This window comes from Cygnus olor, chromosome 2, assembly GCF_009769625.2.
Source record: "Cygnus olor isolate bCygOlo1 chromosome 2, bCygOlo1.pri.v2, whole genome shotgun sequence".
Lineage (NCBI taxonomy): Eukaryota > Metazoa > Chordata > Aves > Anseriformes > Anatidae > Cygnus > Cygnus olor.
Window position 1 is genome coordinate 132184739 of NC_049170.1, and position 18663 is coordinate 132203401.

General features: G+C 34.7%; 1 protein-coding gene across 1 annotated transcript in view; it reads left to right on the plus strand.

Annotated features, from left to right (window-relative positions):
* RALYL (RALY RNA binding protein like) overlaps positions 1–18663 on the plus strand; it is a 460877-nt gene that overhangs the window by 59239 nt on the left and 382975 nt on the right. The window contains 1 exon segment of the mRNA XM_040546189.1: positions 5183–5274. The gene's annotated coding sequence lies outside the window, so the exon portion shown is untranslated.

Sequence of the window (18663 nt, forward strand, 5' to 3'; positions counted from 1 at the left end):
TATAAGGCTATTGTTCTCTTTGTTACATATATATATATGTTACACATATGTCTTTGGTTAATAGTTAATACTTCCATTAATTTGCTTTCTATCTGTGACACCTCATTTATCATAAATTGCTGTAACCTGCACTTAATACACAGATCTCATATTATACATAATATATTAATTAGGTCACATAAGTTTCTCCCACTGGATGAAAAAGATGAAGCAAGGTAATATATCCAGCATAAAAAAGAGTTATGAGTTATGACCCGCTGCTGTTTGTACATAAGTAGTTAACATGGTTTTCCATAATTAGAGTTGTCTTATGGTGTTTTTTGTCACAGTTCAGAGACAGATTTTTGTTGGTAATATAAGGAATATTGTGTCTATTCTTTAATTTGAGAAGCTGATTGATTAAATATTGAGACTAATCCTCACATCAGACATCACATGTCAAGGCATAGACTGGATGATTTTTTGAGGCTCTTCTAATTTGCTTTCATGATTCTTGAATTAAATTGAAGCAATGAATAGTACAAAGTGTTTTCACTTTTGAGAAAAATTATAGCAGCCCCTGTTAAAATTCAACAATATATGACTAGTGTTTCTGTTGTTGTTTTTGTTTGTTCTTCTGTTTATTTATTTTTCTCTTCTGTCCTTTTTCAAATACACTCTTTTCTAAAAGATTGGAAATACAGAATGTTATCACTGTTGGTTTTTTCACTTCATAACAGCAATACCACCAATATTACACTCAGGAATCTAAGACAACATTAATTAAATTTTGCTATCAGGAAGATGAGTATATCTCAGCAAACAAAAAATTATTTCGTGATTAAAATAGCTGAAACCCTGTTGTCCTGAAGTTCAATGTTCACAGCAATGTGTAATGCACTTAAGCCTTTCAGCACCACTGCAGTGTTATGAGCTAAATGATATATACATCATGAGTAGGTATTTTGTTATTAGTAATATTTAAAGCTTGGAGTGTATAGTTTTCTGTACCATTTCAAATAATGGAACTTGAATCAGTAATGATATATTGAATACACTAGAGGCAAAACTGTTTCTTTATTGTTATCTCATGGAGATTGTGCAGCAACAGAGAAAACTGTTGAAAACGTAGACCATACAGGGACCACTTTGAAAACTGAGAAAAATTTGTAATAAATGGTTGTGAGAAAATATTTTGCATTGTACCTCTCCTTCATTCACAACAGCTGTTTGTGACATTGTTGTGTAAAAGGGCATGCAAGGTTGTCTTTTCACTCCTTAAACTGGTTCTATGTACCTGAGGGCTGCTTGGAAATTCCTTTTACTGCCAAGGAGTTATTACCACATTCAGGGACTGCTCGGAATGCTGTGTCCTGCCCTATTTCCCCTGGCCATTCTCTGTACTACTTGCAAGGAAGGGAAATTGGGTGTGCCGCGCTGAACTAGCTCAGCATCACTGCAGGATCACCCTGTGCTGTGTTCAGCAGCACTGTGTCCCCCTTTCTGCCATTAGCACACCGTGAAGCAATCACAGTGCCTTGAAGCCTGTCTGCTGGATGTCGGTGAATGTTTATTCAGGGCTGTAAAATAAGCCTTGTAGAGACAAGCCCTCAATCTGAGAGACGGGGAGTGAAATTCTCATTCTGAGGTAGTTAAAGGAAATGTTTCCATTAATATCTGAGAGACCATGATTTTTATATTTCTTTTTTGGCTACACTGCAATGATTTTTGTGTGTGTGTGTGATCCCACGTCTCTTCTAGATAGACTTATACCATAATCAGTCTACGTAGTGACAGACCCATTAGCCAAATTACTTTTACTTATGCAAAATCACAGTAAGAAAGATCTGCAAAAGACTACTACAAGCAGAAGTTTTGGGACTGCTATTGTGTCTTAAGATGAATTGCTACAGCTGACTCAAACTGTGGATTTGTAAAGAGGGAATGCTTTTCATGTTAAGCTCAGTGTTTTATGAAGTCCAGCATTCTTATCACGACCTTTTAGTAACTAGTGTAGTAATAGAAAATTGCATTTCAGTAGATGAGGAAAGCTTTGGTCACTAGTCTTACTTGAGGGAAACTTCCTTTAGCTTTAAACAAGAGATCTGACTGACAAGAGAGAGAACCCATAGTTGACAGAACTGCTTTACAGGTGGGTTCAGAGAAGACTGTGCAGTAGACTTTTTGGCCATAGAGATAGTAGTGTAATACAAGTTAGATGGCAGATTGAGTGGAACTGCCTAAGCCATTATTACTGTTGTTTTTCTACATCAGGATACAAGTCTAGTAAAGGCAACAACTACTTTCACACATATGAGATTATGGTAGCCTGTTTAATTAATTTCTGCTTTTATAGAGTCAAGGGGAGGTGATTTTCCTTCTCATCAGTTGGTAAGAAGGACATCGTTACTACAGCTGGGTGCAAAAAAGCAATGGTGGTCTTCAAGGAAGCATGCAGAAGTCAAGAAAATTTGGCAAATATGTTTAAATTAGAGCTCTCATGTACTGTGTGTGTGTGTGAACAGACGAAAGTTGTGAATGAAGACCATAACTTTCAAATGTTATCAGGAAATAAAAGAACCAAACAGGCAGAAACAGAAATCCCATCTAGGAAAAGACAAAGTATGATAGACCTAGGTATTGTGTTTGTTTAAAATTGGAAGACTGGTCAGACAACTATTTCAGGTGGATCCTGTACATGTGTACATGACTGATGAAAACTCATTTTTTCTGCAAAAATGTTCTCTGGCTAAGAAAGATTTGCCATTATTTGTTTGTAAGCAACTTACGCTGCGGTCTGGAAAAAGAATCCATGCTAGTAGCAGAACACGCATATAACTTTTTTTTTTTTTTAATATGAGTTAAAGTGATTAATTAAAGTAACTAATACTATAATTCTTTTCATTCTTTTGAGTTTTCTGACACATTTTCCTTCCCATGAGATTGAACAAAAGTTTTCAATTGAGTTCAAAAGGTACTAGGTACTTCAGTTTTTGTACATCTTCATTATGATATATTTACCACAATTTTTCATTTAAATATTTTCATTGCAATCAAATCAAGATAGATAACCAGAAATGCAGATTGCCCAAGTTAAAGAATATTTTTAGATATTAAAATTGATATGTAAGCCAATACACATGTTGAATACAGAGTTGACTGGAAATAAACAGAAAGGAAAATGGAGTTGAGTAAAATGAGTCATAAAGAGGTTAAGGGTTTTGAAAATGAGCACATGCCAGTAGAGTTAAATTGGGTTGTATTGATTGTGCTGCAGAGAATTTGCAACTGGAACTTTTCAAGAAATGGACTTGAGATTATTTTTGCTTAATAATTTCAATAGTAGTATTGGCAAATATTGGGAGTATGCTGATGAAATTTGCTAATGTTGGATCAATAATAAGGGCATCAATAATACAGAGAAGGACTGAGATATATAGGAGAATGTGAATAGCCCTGAAGATTGGGATAATAAAAGTGCACTTAGATATTAAATAAGGGTCACCTATTAACATCAATTTGCAGATATCTGGGATATTTGTGCACTTTTTCATTTTGGATAGTGTTTACTTCACGCTGGCAATGGTTGATTTTTAACCATTGTAAATCACATCCTTTAGACACCCCCACCCCCTACCCCCACCCCCTTTTTGTTTTTTTTTGACACAAATGGAAGATTCTGAAATTATCTTTTCAATAAAAATCACTTCTAAACAGAATTAGCTTAAATATGAAAAAAAATGTTCTTGCTGAATTGTAAACCCCAAAAGCAAAAACTTATAATGAAAACAGAAAAATATTTCAGCTTTCATAACACCAGCAGCCAAGCTAAAAGGTGTTGAATCTTCTAAAACAGATGCCGTCTTGTGATGGCAGATAGATTAGCCTGTGAGCCTGAATAAACTTTGTCTCTAATTAGTATGCAAATCTCACCTGCTCCAGGGTTCTTCCTGTTTCAAAAACTGTGATCTATTTAGTGTTTCCACGTTTTCTTGTGAATAATCTCACCCAGGAGGTTTCTTTTTCATTCCAATTTTCTTCATACCTGTAATTTTCTAAGCATGCTTTACTGTTTTAAGTCAATATTTTCTTCAAAGAACCAGGCTAAAAAATGTTAGCATTTCTAAAACTGAAAAGGCAAAAAAAAAAAAAAAAATAGCACTCTGGAAACAAACGCAGTCATTAATAATAAAAACATTTTGAGTTAATCCTATAGGGTAAAATTCTATATTGTGACATATTTATTTTATATGTAAAATACATACAAAAATATACAGAGGACTATCGATGTTGAGTATAAATTTAATTCATCCTGAAACTTTTGAACTGATTAGCAGGCTATTTAATATCAGAACGTTAAATAAAATGTATAATTGCCTTTTAAGTCCAATCATATACCATCAAAACTGTGACATTTTCAACAGAAGCAGGATCACATCATTTAGTTAAAATTATTGACAGAAAGCACATCAGCAAATTGCCAAGTATAGAAGTTTTCTAAATCTCTGTAAAATCCTGGAAAAAAAGAAAATAAATAAAAAATTGCTCACACAAACCTGGATAGTGATTCCTCCTTCCCCTCCCTCTTGTCTGATATGATTACCATTGTGTCAGCATGGAACATAAATGAAGCATCTCAATAGATGGAAAAAGTCAGGATGGGGATCTCTTGATCTTGACATCAAGATCTCTTGATCTCTCTATTCACATCATCCAACTTCAGACAGCGACTTTCAGAACCCTCATCCCCATTTGAAAGAATCAACCTTTTCTCAACTGTCTATATAGGAAAGTTAGTCTTCTAAGCTTAAATGGTCAAAATTGTCATAATCAGATTCACCTCTATTGTGCAAGTAATCCTGTGGGACTGAATGTATTTGCACGCATGCACACACACACGTGCACAAGCGCAACCTATTATGACAGCTCCCGCATGTTTAGAGGTCTCTCTAAATGCAATGTATGACAAGACTGTATATTTCACCTTAGATTATACAGTGATTGTCTATACTTGCTCTCAAGAGTCAACAAGCATATTTGGAGTGCCATATGAATACCATGGGACTTATGTTTGATGGGGAAATCTATCTTCTATGAATTGCATGAACTTGTTTAGCTATATTTGCTCTATATGCATAATTCCTCTTTGGTGGCCTTAAAATAATGAAAAAGGAATTCATGACACCTGTATTTTATTTTCCAGTTGCTCACAGGGTGCATCCTTGGACAAGTCACTTAGATGCAGATCCTGAAAGGTTTTCAAGGCTCCAATTAATTCCAAAGACATCTTTAAAGGTTTGGGCTTTAATCTTTTTAGTGTTTGATTTCCTTTAGCTCTAAGATGAAAATGTTGCTATGAGCGTATCTCTGAAGCCTCTCAGAGACTTTGATGAAAGATCCTGTAAATATGTACACCATTTTTTATTATTTTCTTACTGGCCACTGAAGGGAATTCTGCATGGAATGTAAGCATCTGGAACTACCAGGGTCTGCAATGTTTATGAGAATCAAGAAATTTGCCCTACATATTTATGTAGCTATTATGAAATGAGAGCACCAAACATAATTAATGCAGAAAAAATATTTAAAGTACATTTTACCTGCTGTTTTTTAGTATTTTATCTGATTGGATGGGCAGCGTTGTTGAAGCTCTGTTGGGAAACATTTTCAGTCCCATAGGAATTGGTAAGAGGTAACTATCGAAAATTGTTTTAGCATTATGGATTCACCTGATTCTAGTTCAGTGTTCAGAGATGAAACCAGCAATCTTGTTTGCTAAAGACAATTCACAGAAGTGTATTACACAGGTGACAAACTATAAAATAGTTTGAGACACAGAAGAGTAATAGGTCAAAGAGAAGCTATAAGCCCAAATAGTCAAGAGAGAGAAGGCTCTGTGTTAACATTTCCAGAACGATCACTGTGTTTTTGATTTGGAGTATAAGGATGAGCTGAAAAGGATGAGCAGCATATAAATATGAAGAAGTCTGTCTGTGCTCTTCGATGGTAGCCAGGTAGATGGCAGGTCCTGTGTAACTGTAACACACAGAGAGATGGGAGTGAGGGAGGCAGGCATACCCAGAGTAATGTGTGCTACCCTATGGGTCCTGCTGCTGACTGGTCAAAAAAATCTCTGCTGCGTAACAGATTTATTTTTCCCATGTCACTATCTTACAACAAGTTAGCCCTCCACAGCATGTTTACATATCCATTTTCCTGCTGTGCTCACGAGAAGACTAAGTCAAACGTAAACTGGAAAGGGCTTGTAGGCAACCAGTTCATCAAGCGTTATTTTGACTACTCAGATCTCTGTCAAAGCCTTTCTTGGGTATGTTCGATAGCTCAGGTTTGATGACCAGCCTTTTTCAGGTTGGAATTTCAGTTTAGATAAGGAATCTTGTCCAATAAATGCCAGAACTGGAATAAATCCCACCTGGCCCAGAAACAGTGCATAACATAGATTTGGGCATTAGGACTATAAACAGCCATGCTACAAGGAATCTATATTATATTCACATAAAGAACATGTGAATATGTGAATTATGACAGACCACAACTTCTCAGCTGTGGTCTGTCATACAAATGATACACTAAAGGAACACATATAAAGAAGGACACAGGGAAGTACTTGTGTCAAAGCTGAATAGTCTTCAGACCAAACGCTGTGTTTGCATCAGTGACAGGAATTTCTTAGAGTATGGACTCAACTGAGAGTGATTAAATATAGAGGATAACAAATATTATACAGAATACAGAACGTAGACATATAGTAGTGTTTTATACCTGATATGCCTCAGCTGAGCTGTCTAGAAATGCTTTACATAGTGATAAGTTATCAGTAGGAATGAAACTCAGACATGCCATATGAGGCAGTGTCAGTTACACATTGCTTAGTGGACATTGAAATTTATGTTAGAACTGTGGACTAAATATCATCTTAAAATGGAGAAAGCCATCATTCAGTAAAGTAGGAAAAATGCCTCAAATCTGCTGAAAGAGATGGAAACTCACAGAGCTTCACCAGATTCAAATCTAAGTGTTCAAAATAACTCAAGCCTTCAGATTCCCAAGATAGTCTTTTAAAATATTTATTTTAATGTAAGACTTTTAAAATTTGATTTCCAGGAAAATTAAAATCTTTTAAATAAAACAAGAGCTGAGATTTGTTTAAAAAAAAAAAAAAAAAAAAAAAGAGAGATTTTTTTCACAGTTTGGATTACTTAGGATCTGGCTTATAAAGAAACCACCCCAAATCATATTTGTTAGGTTTTGGACAGTCTGGGACTTTTCATGAAGATATTTCCTGTTATAGTTCTGTATTTCTGCTTGTCAGATGATTTTCATTAGGCTTTTATACATAAAATGCTTTTAAATCTGGACTTGAGTGGTGTAGGTGTAGAGAAATCTAAAGGAAGACTACACAGTACATTACTACTGAAGGTCTAGGAATAGTTTGCACAGATGAACTACAATTCCATCTATGTAATTAAGGCCTAAAGGAAAAGAAGATGAGGTAAATTTACTCCTGACTTTAATGCTGAGAAAGCAGTATTCAAGAGAATGAAAAGAATGACCTTTCTGGCTCATTATTAGTTGTCACTGATGAAAATACATCTTTGGACCTAATGTTACTAGTCATAATTCTAACTGTAATGGTTAGCGTAGATTCATTGCCTTCAAAATATTAGTTGTTAATACAAGTGAGAGAAATGAGTACTTCATTCTTTGTATTCTGCTTCCTCCATGCCAGACATTCCTATTTCAACCCTCCAAACTGTTAAGTTCAGAAGGAATGATGAAGTAGCCACATATCCTGGGAGATTTCTCTATTTCTTTCCCTTTCACTCTCACGCAGATGGATTGAGAGAGAGAGCTACTCCTGAGGCAGGGTTCTCAGGTGGGCATGAAACCAGAGCAGATGCTAGCAGACCAGGCAGTGATGCATATATTTCACTTTTTTTCCTCCTTTTTGTTAAATACATTTGTTATCCTGAAACAAGTCTTTGTCCTCAGTTGAAAATTAATTCATTTTATCTTGAAAGTTGAGCCATCATCAGCTTTAAAGATGCTTTATGGGTATGGCAAGTTTAAACTACACTCTATCCCTCATTAACTTTAAACTTGATTAATTTTACATGGAAAAATAAAGTGAAAAAAACTTTCTAAATGGAAATTTCAGAATTTTATAGTGATTTTTTTAGAAGAATATGATGAAAAGATTTTTTTTTAAAGTTTGTAGAGAGTGGTTGTAATAAGAAATCAAAGCTAAGGAGAACACTTGATGAAAAGGGATTATGACAAAGTAGTATATTTTGGCACTTAAAAACAACCTTCGATTCACTTAATTAAAAAAAAAAATAAAATGGTTGCTGTCAAAAGTTTATATGATGTCCTTGAAAATGACATTGAAAATTGTCACTTCAGGAAACTTTCAGAGAACAACACCTTATCTGCTGTAGCATACACCTGTACTCCATTTGCTCCTACAAAGGGTAAAAGAAGGCCTGAATATCACATGAATCTCATTTCTGCCAGCTAGAGAGATTTGATGAAGGTGCAGAAGCAATTTCACCCAAAGGAGCAGCATGGTAGCTGCTGTGGAGGAAACATTCTCCAAATGCTTCACAAGCCTTATCATTTCACAGTTTGTGTTTGGGAAATGCTGACTTGAATATAAAAACTTCAGCTTTCACAAACAAACTGTTTAAAAATTGACTCATATTTTCATTGATAATATCCTGTTCTTCTAATATATTTTTAAACTGTTTTCCCCAGCTACTCCTTGCTTTAGACAATCAAAAGAGCACACATTTTCAGCTTCATTCCTCTTCCTTTTTCATTCTAGCCAAGTTCATATATATGCCACAGAGTTATCAAACAAAGAAGCTTCACTTTCAAATATTCACAAGGGAAGAAAATTATGTTTTTCTTGTTTGGGATTCTTTTTTTTTAATTTTTTGATGTTCTAGTTTTCTGTATAGCTATAATCTCTCTTGCTTTGTAGGGTGTGTGTAATAAATGGGGTTCGAAATTCCTTAAACACTTTAGCTTCGCTTCAGCTATTAATCTCATCAGCCATTTATTGGTTTCTATGCTACAAAGCAATGGAGATTATCCTTTAATTAATTCCATTGAGGGGTTCAGCTGCCACCATCAACCACACTATGGTTTCATAAATTAATCTTGTGGGGGAAATATAATGCAATTTATTATAACATTTATATTAAAATGCAAATAACAATAGTTGAAATCCTGTGTAACAAAAAGATATACATGTATATATATATGTCTCTCAAATGCAGTAATCAAAAGAACACTTGCATGTTCTTGGTTTTTTATATTTTCTTTAATTCTGTGCTTTAAGGATATTTTAGAATCCATCAGAAAAGACAAATATATTTTCTTGACTCCCACATATGTACCTGTCTTAAAAATTATGAAAGAACATCTTAAATCCAGACATCTGAGAAATGTATTATTGATTTATAGAGATCTGCTTGAGGTCTAACTTGCCCTCTCATTCATTTGTACTATTGTAACTTAGTCAATTATAATAATACACATCTGGACATGATAACCTTTTTATATTGTGAGTACTTGAAGGACAACAGTACCTACTGCCTAAAGTATTGCCAACATATTTTGATCTCTGGAAGCCGAAAGTGCCTGCCACGGCCACCTTTCTGTGTCAGACAACAGATTACATTAAAATTATATTAACTATTTCAAAACTAGTTTGGGCGTAAACAGAACAAGTTTCACTCTGCACAATGTGCAGATGTACTTTCTTTGAAGTCGTTAAGTGTTAAGTTTTCAACTGTACCTAACATTTGATGGAAGCAGAAGAAGAAAGTAGAGAGGTTAAGATGTTTGTTTTATGTTCACCCATTTTAATGTCAGTAGCTATGCAGGAATTCCAGATCAGTTCACACTGAGAAAACAATGTGGTGTTATCAGCAGTGTTCCTTTTCTGAGTACCACTTTCAGTAGGATTTCTTGCAGATTGGCAATCTTATCAGTGCCAAGAAATTAAACAGACTGTATGTTCTGCCTAAAAATCTACATATAACATTATTAATTAAGTTAATTAATTAAGTAGAATCCTCAAGACAATCTGCATAAATAGCTTTATTAAACCCCTGAGCGCTGTAAGATGTTGCAAAGCCTCTTGGTGGATTTGAAGTAAATCCTAATATTTCACTGATCTGGGTGAAGCAATTCAGCTTAACATGGAAAAAAGTTTTCTGTAATAATTATAATTTTTTTGTTATCAGAAGTATTGAGTTATTCTTCATCTTAATAGACACAATTTTCTGTAATTAATTAATAGTATGAGAAATTATTCCAATATTTAAGCTGTTTTCTGTCTGTGTATGTCCAGTGTATTGATCATGTTTTGCAAGGACAGAAGAGGTCTGTGTTTGCTAAAATATTACTAAATATGCTGCTTTGAGAATTTGCAGTTTATAACAAAGGGAATTACAACTACTTTCACCTAGAAGTTGATGGAAAACACCATATGGTTTAAATCATAAGCCAGCACAGAACAGAACTGATATAAAAACAGGATGACGCCACCTATCCCAGCTCTGATGTGTCAGTGATGTGCAGATGTATTTGTGTTGTGAAGACTATTTAAAAATAGCAGCAAAATTACATTCTCAGTGAAAGCAGCCATGAGGAAGGCACGTATTTATTTAAGTAGATAACAGCAAGGACATGCTATTTAAATGCAATCCACCTAAAAAAAGCTACCTCTCAGAACTGCTCAGGAGCTGCTACTACAGTCCCTGGATTGTGGTCACCCTCCAGGCTAAATGCGTTTGCTTAGTGGGAGACACTGAGAAAATTCACTACAGAAAACCAGTGTATACCTACCAGTACCTGCTTAGCATTTGTAGAAGAAAGAAAAAGCTTCATTCCTTAAAAAAACAAGATACGTTTTTTTAAACTGTGTTTACAAGAGAGTCTTAGTTTTTGTTGCTTTGTGGATTTCTTTTAGTTGTGCTGTGTCAATGACTCTTGTTGGATTTCCCAATCGATACAAAGTAGCAAGACTCTGACAAATATTTTATAGAAAATTGGTAACAGCAACGTTAGAAATGGAAAACTACTCTCTAAGCATCAACTTTGTGATCTTATTTAATAATTTCTGTTTTAATATTAGCAGTAGCTGTTAAAATATTTTGACTCAGGTTGCCTATATATATTTTCAACTAATATAATATGGTGAACAGAAAAACAGTGGATCTACTAACAAACCTGACTTTCATGACATTTGGACTGAATGTTTGATGCTAATATGTGGAAGAGGCCAGAATTTTCACAAGTTTATCTTTGTGACTAATAATAGCTACGAATTCATGCTAGTATATTTATATATAGTTTACCATCTACACTGTCTAATAGTTCATCTGAAGATTGGATGAGAAGCAAAAGCAGTTCATAGAACAAGAGAAATTGAAAGCATAGATGAAAGCCTACTCAGTCAAATTGTCCAGGAAGAGACATGATACTCCCAATTTATTAATGCTGGTTTTGATACTGTACTTAATTATATAATAGAAAAATTATGACAATTTAATTATAGTGTATAGTGTATAGGTTCTATTGAACCTGAGTCTTTTGGATGCTAGCCAATAAAAATGATTTAATATTTGCTTGTCTTATTTTTATCTGTAGAATTCAGCGCCTTGAACTTAAAGAACAAAAACCTGTCCTTCTACAAACCAAAGCTCATGTCTTACAGATTCGTATCTTTGCCTGTGATGAACTCTTTAGCAGCTTGTTATCATTCTCATCATATAATATTAAATGACTAATAAAATGGAAAAACAGGTTGTTACATGCAAATTCCTGTCTCAATAATTATTTAAACTTTGAAACAAGATGCATCATGGATAGGGCCATGCAGTAGCCCTTTGATATACTTTAAGTTTTAATTTAGGAGCTTAAAAGGAACAGAAAATATTTGTTGAGAACTTTTCAGTGACAAATTAAGATAACTAGGAATGCTAGGAATTACTGCTTGTATTTTTTTTCAGGTAGGCTCTTTACACGTAGGTTATAGGTTCCATTTTGCCTACAGGTCTCTGCTTTCCTTTTCCTTTTTATGTCAGTCTTGGGCCAGCTCTCTAGTAGCTGGTGGCATAGGGCTAGCAGAAAGTGCTATTCATGACCATTCTCCCATGATTAGGCACAGGAACACTGGGATGAAACCATTACTATCACTTACCACTTGTTACCTGGCCTTTCACATTGTCTTGGTTGCACTGATTCATTGAAGCACTTGGAACTTCATGTAATGGCTTCTCCCTCTTGATTTAATGTGTATAAGCCTGACACCTAATCAGCCACACATCCAAGCATGTTCTAGCTTAGATTGCATGAAAAAAGTGTAGATGTTGCCCGCTGTGAAGTCACACATGGTTAGGTCTGTCTCCGTAATCAGACAGTTGTAGCAGCACGATGCACAGCAACAGGTCATAGGATGTGTAGAAAGGCCTTTAGGCCCTTTGCTAATTACAACAGCATTAAGAATCTTCATTAAGATGTCAGAACAATTAATCTAGCCCACCACACTCTGAATGGGATTCTCTGTCTTCCCAAAGAAGACAATAGTGTTACAATGTGTCTTTCTGAATATGATTATAAAAAAAATAAATCCAAAAATCTGGGTTGTGAAGTTAGGGTGAACACCAAGGTACAGTGCCTTAACCTTTATCCCTGAGGTGAGTACATCCCTGGGATGGGCAGTAGACAATCAGAATGAGTAGCTCTTATTCATTTCAGTGTGAAGGAGTGAGGATACCTGTGCCACAGGTGTATGTGACATGAGGCTCAATGAGCAGAGTTGAGGCTGATCATCAGCTCCACCATTTGGGATTTTCAAAAGTTTTGGTTTGTCTATTTTGAATGGCTACAATTTTCCACTAACCAGTACTGTATACTGTACAATTCAAGGGTTACTTTTGAGATAAACCTCAAGCTGGGGTAAAGAATATTTTAGCTTTGTTTCCTTTCTTCAGAAGGCAATAAGTGGTAAGTTTTTATATCAGTTCTGTTAATTTGTCAGACTTCAGAGTTTATGATATAGGATGTAGGGCTTTCTTGAAAAAGGGCATATGCAGACCCGAAGTCAAAAGGAGGGGAAGGGAAAGCAGCCTTACTAGCCCTGGAAGTATAGTATGCTTAATGTCTAGGGTACCTTACCTAGGTAACACCATGGGAGTAGTCCCTGTGCTGGATCAGGTGAAGAAGTCCTGGTGCAGGACAACATTCAGGGAAAGAGATATTTTCTCTCAATTTTTATTTATTTTATTTTTCTGATCTAAGAACTTAAATGCAAAATGCAATCAATAAGAAGGCTGGTTAATTATGCCTGACAGGAGGACCATAAGGAAGACCTGAGTTCAACATTTTGCACAGGACTGATTGCCAGCATTGTGTCTGGGGACAAATTAGGAAATGGGGACTAATGAAACCTCCAGAATACCTCCTACTGCCCTCTCTCTTGCACTGCCCAGATTCAGTGGAAACTGAATGTTAATTAGACAAATGAGGAAGTGTTTGTGCTCAAACATTTTGAAGTACTTATCATACACACGCTTACTGCATCATACACTGAATTTCTCAGGATCAAGGGCTATGAAAGCAGGATGGACAGACAAGATAACTGGAAAGCAGGGTGTAGGATCAAAATGGACAAAAAAGCAATACACAAAATTAAAGCGTTTGGATTTTGTAGAGAATAGAACAGAACTAAATACAGGTGTTTGTTTGTTCCACCCCCCCCCCCCCCCCCCCCCAATCCATCCCCTCTCCTCCAAATATCTATGTTTTCAAACAAGGTAATTATCAGAGTTCTGTGGAAATCTGTAGAGTTAGGCTGATTTACACAAGCACAAAATCTGACCTAAATAGGAAAATAGCAAAAAAAAAAAAAAAGTGTTTCCTTCTCTGTCCTCCAATACCTAATCTTCCTTGAAATGTGAAAGGCGTCTCATGTAAAATGAAACCAGATTTAGAAAAAGTGAGAACATCTGAAAAAAAAAAAAAATAGGCTGTTCCAGGGGTTTGTAATAATGACTATCACACTCTCTTAGATAAAATAGGAGAAAATTTCTGACTGCAAACAGCAGATTCAGTAGCTCTCTGGAGGTTTAATCTTTCACAGATAACAAGAAATCTGAGCTGAATAAAGGCCTGGAGCTTTGCAAAATATAGGTTTCTGATGGAATGATGTTGTTCTGTTTTGTGAACTACACCATTTATCCTTATTTCTTTGTAGGTGATGCTTTCTGTGAATTCTTCTGAACTGGCCCATGATAAAAGTAAAAACAGATGCAGGAAGTCTGTATGATAATAAACAATGACTATGCTTGACAAAGTACTTTTGACGTTTTAAGAGGGATACCATTGAACAATTTTATCTGGTTTGTTGCTCGACCATGAAAGGAGTAATAGAGTCCAACTGAAAGGCGTCTTTCTCATTGGACTTAGAAAAAAAAAATCACTTGCATTCCAAATCCACATCTTCTCTGGGAGTTGGTTTAATTAACGAAACACTAACCTTTCCTGGCATAGCAAAGTCCTGATGGATTTTATTTATTTATTTATTCTTGTCTACAAAAAATCTACATCTCCTACACAATCCAGATCTGCTTGTGTAGTTAGCCAGAGCTGTAAAAATCTACATGTAAAAGAAAGGCAGTAAGTGATGATTGCATTTTTTTTGCACTTGAGTGTATCTGCCACATTTTAGCAGGTTGCTACAAGAAAAACAAACAAACAAACAAACAAAAAACATGACACCCAATCTAAGGAAGAAAACTAAGGAAATTGAGGTATCAACTTTTTCAGCGAAGGTGTTAAAGAGAAACTTGTCAAGAGAGGCATCAGAGAGTGATCTGGCAGTGTGAGCTGAACTCCAGCGTCCCTGGGAGGGTTACCAAGAACTTCATTGAGATTTGCATGTCTGCAAATTCATTTTTGGACATTCAAAGAACAGAGCAGGTCTGCAAGTAGATCTTCTAGCTAATATAACTCATAACTATAAATAACTGTTTATTCACCAAATATTGTGTTTTGTCTTTTGTCCTCATTTTGAAATAACCCTTTTGTTTTTCATTTAACAGTTGGTCTATATTTCTTGTTTTGGTTTGAGTGGTATACTTCCCTTGATTTTCTTCCAAAAACAGAAATTCTGTCATCCCCCAATATATTTATGAAATTTAGTCTACTTGCCACTCTTCATTATTATACTCTGGTTACCAGTTTTCATTGATGATTTGTTAACAAACTGCATTCATGCATTCTGAGCATTCAGTCTTGCTACCTAATAAGATCACAGATAACACAGATAACACCACCTTTATTTGAGGTGTTTATTTTGAGAAATGTTGCCTCACTGACTTTGCAGTTAAGTTCAAAGCCTAAAATCTATCCATTAAAATGGATATTTTCCCTCCATTATTAATGAAACTCAGTTCCATATCTTTAATATTGTGTGGATAAGAAAATTAAGTGGGTTGTGATATTTACATTCTTGTTAGCTATTTTGCATATGGTATGAGAAAAGCATATCTTTGTGGGCACTATAAAAAAAAAAAAAAAAAAAAAAAGACTGTGAAAATGAATGAAGAGGAATTAATTTGGTTTTTGTTTGCTTGCATTTATGTAAATCTCATTTCCCTAGACTGGGTTGCATCTATGGCTGATATTGGATGTTCTATTGTCATTTATGAATCTGATTTACAGAAATGAAAATTGTTTCAGTTCCGAAGCCTCCTTTTTGCAATAAATAGATGTATTTGAACTGAACTTTGTTTAGTTTTCTTCAACCAGGAAATTTGCTTTAAAATTAAGTTTCACAAGCTTATCAGGCTTTTATTTTCCTTTGAAGGCTTTTAATTAATGTATTATTTAAGAAAGTAACTCAGGCATACAATAAAAATACTGAAGTTTCCAAATTGTTTACAAAAGAAGTGTATGAGTTACAGGTATCTCTCAAACCATCTGCCGTCTGGGAGACAACACAGATACATAAAATACTGATTTTGCCTAATCAGTGTGCAGTTCTTGACCTTTTGCTGAGTCTCCCACAAGAGTTATCTATCATTTAATGTAAACTATATTATGCGTGCCTGTGATACAGATATGTCCCATTTAGTGTCTGAAATAGCTAACAATTTAAATATCTTTCAGTTATTAAGATTTCAGGGAAGAGATGTGAGATGTTTGATTTTAATCGAGGGGCTGATCATATCTTATGGAATTTAGTTTAGATTTTGCTGTGAGGAAATATCCTTTTTTTTCTTTTCTTTTCTTTTTTTTTTTTTTCTCTCAATGTATTTGATGAACGTATTAGAAAAATTTCAAGGTCTTCATAAGGCTGTACTTGGTAATACGTGTAGAGATAGGGAAACAGTGTAAATCACATTTTTTAGTGGACTAAAAGGGAGACTATGACATTTCAACTAAAAATGCACAGGGAAAATGATGGGTAAGGCAAAGTGTCTATAAGTGTCTATAACTGAGCTCATTTGCCTTCACTCTTGAGAATTTTCAGTACTTTTTTTTTTTCTTCCTTTTCAGCTAAATGGGGTTGGTTTTTTTTAATTAGCTTATTGTCTTTGGAAGAGAACTGTTTTTTGAACAGTTTGGGGAAAAAAGTGTAAGGAAACAGCACCTCAACATCATGTCTGGATTCTTGTTTTTAAAATCACTTATAAGCAAAGGAAGTATCAAGCAGGATAATTGCAAAAAAGATTTACAGAGAACATTAAATGATGTGGGAAGATACCATCACATTATTGGTAATGTTTTACTTAAAAAATGGAGGACGATTTTATTCTTTGTAATTTGCTTACATTAAAGAACTTTTTCTCAAATATATTTGGCATATTACCTTTAATTATTAGCCTCATCTAGTTACACATTCTCTTCTGTGTTGGTCTTCCTGAGAAACTCGTGGAGAGCTGTTTTACATCTCAAATAAGTTTAGTCTTTCCTATGGTGTAGTGGTCAAGGGTTTATCAAGCAATGGAGCAGACTGTCTACATTTCCCCCAGTATTTTGACCGGAGCAATGCCTCTTCATGGGGCTATAGGCAAACTTACAAAACAGACACTATAATTACTTCTGGAACAGTAAGCACAGTGGGGCAGAGAATTGGATATGTTTCCTTTAGGACTAGCGGGTGGTACTGGGCTGCAGATGCTCGCACCCCAGAGCTCTCTGCTTGCGTGCGGATGGGAGCAGATGAAAGATATGGTCTTCTGTAAGGTTTGCATTGGTCTTCATGATGGGAAGGAGCATTGAAAATGGTAAATATGTCATGCTGTTAGGAAATAATTTTAAACACACACTAACCTGCAATCTTCTGATATTTTTTTCACCTGCACTGTATAATTCAATTTTGGGCATCACAGCTTTTTGGACAGTGTAAAGAAATACACTAAAAACATGTTTTCTGAAATGATTACTCTCACTTATCCTCCTTTTTACTTTCAAGTATTTAATTTGATTTATAATATTTATTTAAAGAACAATAAAGATGAGAGTCTTTGTATATTGGAAAAGTAATAAATTTGGGGTGAAAATCATCTCAGAAAGAAAGAAACTATACAGCAGAGCTATTAAACTTTTTGTCAATAGGATTCAGCCTGTAAGACCTTCACATTCACATGAATAAAATTGGTAATAGAGTGAAGAAAAAACATATTATATGATGTCTTGTTATACATGTAAAAAAAAGCTACAAGTGCTGGAAAGTTTATTGCAAGATCTTATAATTAGACTTTTTGCTTCTAGTCTCCCTTCATACTGTTTGTGTTTCCATGAACCACTGATATTTCATGGTGACAATGGAATGGTTAGACATAGTGTATTTGAAATCCAAAGTTTTTGTTTGTTTGTTTGTTTGTTTGCTTTAATATAACAGATAACATTTTCTATACAAGTTTTTCTTAATACTGTCCTTGACAAAAGTAATTTTTTTTTTTTCAGTAGAATCTTGTATAAGCTACTAAAGTTTTGCTCTATATAAACAAAGGTCATTTTTTTCAAGTGGAAGTTACAGGAAGAAAATAATCTTTACTATTACGTTTGGTACTTTACCCTTCTAATAATTTTTAAATCCTTAAACATTAACTTTTCATGTTGGGAACTTTCCTACAATAAGTACCTCATCACTGTCCAAAAGGTCATTGTTCTTTTTTCATGTTATTTATTTATTTACATTTGTGGGGTCTGATTCTAGTTTTATTTCTTTTTGTCTCCACTGATTTTGTTGATTTCATTACTCTTTCTGCAGATAGAGAAAACAAGATTTACTAAGATAAATGTGAGCAGAAACAGACTCATGAAGCCAAACCCTTTATTTGAATATTTGTATAAATGAAAACACTGTTCTTTTCCATGTCATTTTCATCCTCCTTACACTGTGGACTTCCTCAGTGCGTTCTAAATTTCTAAATCTTAACATATTAAATGTGACTTAATTTCTGATTATGCCAATTCCTCCTTTTTCTTTTTTTTTTTTTTTTTTTTCCTTCCTTGATATATTCAACTTGGGCCAAACCATAAGAGGTTTATTATATTCATGAAAATGCAGAAGCATTACCTCATTACACTAGAATTTATGTGCAAGAATTAAAAGAGACATTTGGAAGGCTGTTTAAA